This window comes from Zalophus californianus, chromosome Y, assembly GCF_009762305.2.
Source record: "Zalophus californianus isolate mZalCal1 chromosome Y, mZalCal1.pri.v2, whole genome shotgun sequence".
In the NCBI taxonomy this organism is placed as follows: Eukaryota; Metazoa; Chordata; class Mammalia; order Carnivora; family Otariidae; genus Zalophus; species Zalophus californianus.
This window is the reverse complement of record NC_045613.1, coordinates 2,375,359-2,381,331: the sequence shown is the minus strand read 5'-3', so window position 1 is coordinate 2,381,331 and position 5,973 is coordinate 2,375,359. Positions and strand designations below refer to the sequence as shown.

Here is a 5,973-nt window from a genome sequence, read left to right as displayed (position 1 = left end):
AAAATCAATGCACAGAAATCAGTGGCATTCCTATACACCAACAACAAGACAGAAGAGAGACAAATCAAGGAGTCGATCCCATTTACAATTGCACCAAAAACCATTAGATACATAGGAATCAATTTAACCAAAGAGGCAAAGGATCTGTACTCAGAAAACTATAAAATACTCATGAAAGAAATTGAAGAAGACACAAAGAAATGGAAAAACGTTCCATGCTCATGGATTGGGAGAACCAACATTGTGAAGATGTCAATGCTACCTAGAGCAATCTACAAATTCAATGCAATCCCCATCAAAATACCATCCACTTTTTTCAAAGAAATGGAACAAATAATCCTAAAATTTGTATGCAACCAGAAGAGACCCCGAATAGCCAGAGGAATATTGAAAAAGAAAAGCAAAGCTGGCAGCATCACAATTCCAGACTTCCAGCTCTATTACAAAGCTGTCATCATCAAGACAGTATGGTACTGGCACAAAAACAGACCCATAGATCAATGGAACAGAATCGAGAGCCCAGAAATGGACCCTCAACTCTATGGTCAACTTATCTTTGACAAAGCAGGAAAGAATGTCCAATGGCAAAAAGACAGTCTCTTCAACAAATGGTGTTGGGAACATTGGACAGCCACATGCAGAAGAATGAAACTGGACCATTTCCTTACACCACACACAAAAATAGACTCAAAATGGTTGAAAGACCTAAATGTGAGACAGGAGTCCATCAAAATTCTAAAGGAGAACACAGGTAGCAACCTCTTCGACCTCAGCCACAGCAACTTCTTCCTAGAAACATCGCCAAAGGCACGGGAAACCAGGGCAAAAATGAACTATTGGGATTTCATCAAGATAAAAAGGTGTGGCACGGCAAAAGAAACAGTCCACAAAACCAAAAGACAACTGACAGAATGGGAGAAAATATTTGCAAATGACTTATCAGATAAAGGGCTAGTATCCAAAATCTATAAAGAACTTATCAAACTCAACACCCAAAGAACAAATAATCCAATCAAGAGGTGGGCAGAAGACATGAACAGACATTTTTCCAAAGAAGACATCCAAATGGCCAACAGGCACATGAAAAAGTGCTCAACATCGCTCGGCATCAGGGAAATCCAAATCAAGACCTCAATGAGATACCACCTCACATCCGTCAGAATGGCTAAAATTAACAAGTCAGGGAACGATGGATGTTGGCGGGGATGTGGAGAAAGGGGAACCCTCCTACGCTGTTGGTGGGAATGCAAGCTGGTGCAACCACTCTGGAAAACAGTATGGAGGTTTCTCAAACAGTTGAAATGAGAGCTACCATTCGATCCAGCAATTGCACTACTGGGTATTTACCACAAAGATACAAATGTAGGGACCCGAAGGGGTACGTGCACCCCAATGTTTATAGCAGCAATGTCCACAATAGCCAAACTGTGGAAAGAGCCAAGATGTCCATCAACAGATGAATGGATAAAGAAGAAGTGGTATATACACACAATGGAATATTATGCAGCCATCAAAAGGAATGAGATCTTGCCATTTGCAACGACGTTGATGGAACTGGAGGGTGTTATGCTTAGTGAAATAAGTCAATCAGAGAAAGACATGTATCATATGACCTCACTGATATGAGGAATTCTTAATCTCAGGAAACAAACTGAGTGTTACTGGAGTGGTTGGGGGTGGGAGGGATGGGTTGGCTGGGTGATAGACATTGGGGAGGGTATCTGCTATGGTGAGCACTGTGAATTGTGCAAGACTGTTGAATCACAGATCTGTACTTCTGAAACAAATAACGCAACATATTTTAAGAAAAAAGAAAAAGAAGAAGATAACAGGAGAGGAAGAATGAAGGGGAGTAAGTCAGAGGGGGAGAGGAACCATGAGAGATGATGGACTCTGAAAAACAAACTGAGGGTTCTAGAGGGGAGGAGTGTAGGGGGATGGGTTAGCCTGGTGATGGGTATTAAAGGGGGCACATTCTGCATGGAGCACTGGGTGTTATGAACAAACAATGAATCATGGAACACTACATCAAAAACTAATGATGTAATATATGGTGATTAACATAACAATAAAAAAATTAAAAAAAATTTATTTCTTGGGGCACCTGGATGTCTCAGATTGTTAAGTGTCTGCCTTTGGCTCAAGTCATGATCCCAGGTTCCTGAGATCGAGTCCCACATCTGGCTCCCTGCTCAGCGGGAGCTGAGCCTGCTTCTCCCTCTCCCTTTGCCTGCCATTCTGCCTACTTGTGCTCTCTCTCTCTCTGGCAAATAAATTCAAAAAATTTAAAAAAAAAGTTATTCCTGGGGCACCTGGGTGGCTGTCATTAAGCGTCTGCCTTTGGCTCAGGTCATTTTCCCAGGGTCCTGGGATCGAGCCCCGCATTGGGCTCCCTGCTCCGCGGGGAGTCTGCTTCTCCCTCTCCCACTCCCCCTGCTTGTGTTCCCTCTCTCGCTGTGTCTCTCTGTCAAATAAGATAAAAAATAAAAAAAATATGCCTTACAAATAATCTCTTTAAGATATAAAACGATAAACACTATCACAAAATAGTTGAATAGCTTCTTCCAAATCTTCAATGTTGCAAAGATCCAAAAGGCACATGGAGCTCATAAGTTAAGCATTGTTAAGTTTGAAATAGCTTTGGTGGGTTTCTCTGTGTCCATATGAAAAGGAAGCCAATGATAAGTTCCTTAGGGGGATTCATCTACTGAACACTTTTGAAAAATTTCAATTAATTTCTTCACTATTTTATCTGTGATACCAGGAGAGGTGGCTTCAGCCACAGCAATACTTTTCTCAAGTTCTTCAACTGCCTGCTTCCTGCTAGCATTATCCTCATCCTGCTATTTAAGTTCAGCAAACACAGGTATGATTATCATAGACAAACAGCTCAGGGTTTGCACAAGATCTTTCTCTACCTCATTCTATAGTTTCTCCCCATCAGGCTTCTTTTGCAGGGTGGTAAATCTCCAGTCAGGATGAGTATTATTTTCTCTGCTGGTAGACTCTGAATCGGAGCCCTCAGAAACAGATTCATCATTACTGTGCCCTTGTGCCTTCCATCTCTTAAATCGATCTATCAGTTTGGTCAGATAAGAAGAAATCTTCTTTGAATTTTTTACAATGATTTTGTGTTTCAGAAGTTCATTTGCTGTAGAATGAAATGAGGGATCTTTGTTCAGGCAAGCATCATTAAACTCCTTAGAGGACTTAGTAAAGTCGCCAACAAGAATTTGATGATTGTGGTGGGTTTTGTTGTTATTGTTGTTGTTTAAATAAGAATCAGAACTCCCCATTGTATGTATATCAGAGTTAGATGACTCCCCTTTGGCTAGCTCAGTAGTAGTAATTCCCAATAACCATATGTCAGCTTTTGAGTCATAAGTTGGCTGTTGAATAACTTCAGGAGCCATCCAAAATGGTGTTCCCACAAAGGTATTTCTTTTAATTTATGAATCTGTCAGCTGGCCAGCAACTCCAAAGTCATCAAGTTTAACATGTCCTTGTTCTGGCAGCAAGACATCGGGGGCCTTTATGTCTCCTGGAATTTTATTTTCTGAATGTAGATAGTCCAGACCTTTCAAAATTTCCTTTAGCTTAGTAGCTATCTGGAACTCCTCAAATGAACCAGCTTGAAGAAGATGCAGTGCTGAACAACCACAAAGGTGCTTCATTTTTATCCATAATTTTGAATCCTTTAAAAAAATGATGCATACTATTTTGTTACATATGAGCTGTCACACTGACTAAAAACAGTTATTTTTTGCTGAATGTTTTCAATTTCATCTTCAGCTTCCTCGAGCTCTATGATTGTAATAGCAACCGTTTGCTGGGTACCGTTATCAATTCCTTCAAAAACTCGTCTCCAAAGGAGCCTTTTTCAATGCGTTCAAATTCTGTGAACAGTTCTTCTGGGATCGGCTGTGTTATCCTGCATCCCGTGAACTTAGCCACAGGCGAGTAGGCAACTACTGCTCCTCACTGCTCCTGGTGTGGTGGCGCTTCTCGCTCATACTGCTCCTCCTCCCGGGATGGTTCCAAGGACTCTGCCAGGCTTCCAGATTCAGGCTTTTCTGGCACAACCCTCCTCCTCTCAACCCTGGGGCACCGTGTGGCTGTAGAGACTGGCTGGAATGATGCCACTCCTCCACACCTTGCCGCTTTAGGAAGAGGAGGTGGAGGCGCCCCAACAACCTGCCCTCCCTCTAGGAGCTGAAGGCCGTTGGAGGCGGTTCGTCCTTTGGTCCTGCCCTTGCTCTGGCGGGCAGGGAGGTGTCAGGAGCACTGAGGCTCCTCTTGGTGCAGGGGCTGTGGCTGGGGTTGGCGAGGCAGCAAACGGGTTGGCTTCCCTGGTGCGCGGGGAGGAAAAGCCGGAGCCTGAGGGATCTGGTACGAGACACAGCCTGGAGAGGGAATCTAATGTTATGATACATATACATTGTGAAATAATTGACACAATCATGCTCATTAATATATCCATCACTTAACAACATTGTTACTAGTCTTCCATTTTCTTCAATTTTTTTTTCTCTTTCTTGCTTTTTGGTGAGAACACTCAAAATCTACCCTGAGAAAATTTCAAATATACATGCATTGATCTACATTACATCTCCAGAACTTACTAACCTTGAGTAACTGATACGTTGTATCCTTTGACTAACATCTCCCTAATTTCCCCAGCTTCCAGCCCCTGACAACCAGCATTCTACTCTCTCCTATGAGTTGCACTACTTTAGATTGTACACGTAAGTGAGACATGCACTATTGGTCTTTTTGGGTCTGGCTTATTTCACATAGCGCAGTGTCCTCCACGTTCATCTATGTTGTTACAAATTGTTGAGTAATTTTGACAGTGTGAAATGTAATCTAATTGAGGTTTTAATTTGCACTTCCCTGATGATCAGTGATGTTGAACATCTTTTCACATGCCTGTTGGCAATCTGCATGTTGTCTTCTTTGAAAAAAATATCTACTCAGGTCTTCTGCCCATTTTTAAATCTTATTTGTTTTGGTGCTGAGTTGTATGAGTTGTTTTTTTATTTGTTTATTTAATATATTTTGAATATGAACTCCTTCTTGGATGTATCATTTACAAGTATATTCTCCCATTCAGTAGGTTGCCTTTTATTTTTTTTAAATTATTTTGTTATTTTTGCTTTTGTTTTTCTTCCCTCGATAGATCAAAAAAGAAATTGCTCCCCAATGGGAAGGGTATGTGCTATGGTGAGCTCTGTGAATTGTGTAAGACTGTTGAATCACAGACCTGTACCTCTGAAACAAATAATACATTATATGTTTAAAGAAAAAGAAGAAGAAGAAGAAGATAGCAGGAGGGGAAGAATGAAGGGGGGGAATCAGAGGGGGAGATGAACCATGAGAGACTAAGGACTCTGAGAAACAAACTGAGGGTCCTAGTGGGGAGGGGTTTGGGGGGATGGGTTAGCCTGGTGATGGGTATTAAAGAGGGCACATTCTGCATGGAGCCCTGGGTGTTATATGCAAACAATGAATCATGGAACACTACATCAAAAACTAATGATGTAATTAATGTATGGTGATTAACATAATAAATAAATAAATAAATAAATAAATAAATAAATAAATAAATAAGAAAATAAGAAATTGCTAAGATCAATGCTCAAAATTTTACTGCCTCTTCTTTTAGGAATTTAATGGGTTCAGGTCTCACATTTATGTCTTTAGTCCCTTTTGAGTTTATTTTTGTGTGTGGTGTAAGACAATGGTCCAGTTTCATCCTTCTACATGTGACTGTCCAGTTTTCCCAGCACCATTTATTGAAGCAACTGACTTTTCCCTATTATATATTCTTACCTTCTTTGTCATATATTAGTTGACCATATACATGTGGGTTTAATTCTGTGTGCTCTGATGTACTCCATTGACCTGTGTATCTATTTTAGGTGCAGTAATATACCACTTTGATTGCAGTAAGTTTATAATATAGCCTGAGTC

At 40.8% G+C, this 5,973-nt stretch overlaps 1 pseudogene; it reads right to left on the bottom strand.

The window, feature by feature from the left end:
- Positions 1-2,690: 2,690 nt before the first annotated feature.
- Positions 2,691-3,909, bottom strand: LOC118356638 (annotated as a pseudogene).
- Between the last annotated feature and the right edge of the window lie 2,064 nt (positions 3,910-5,973).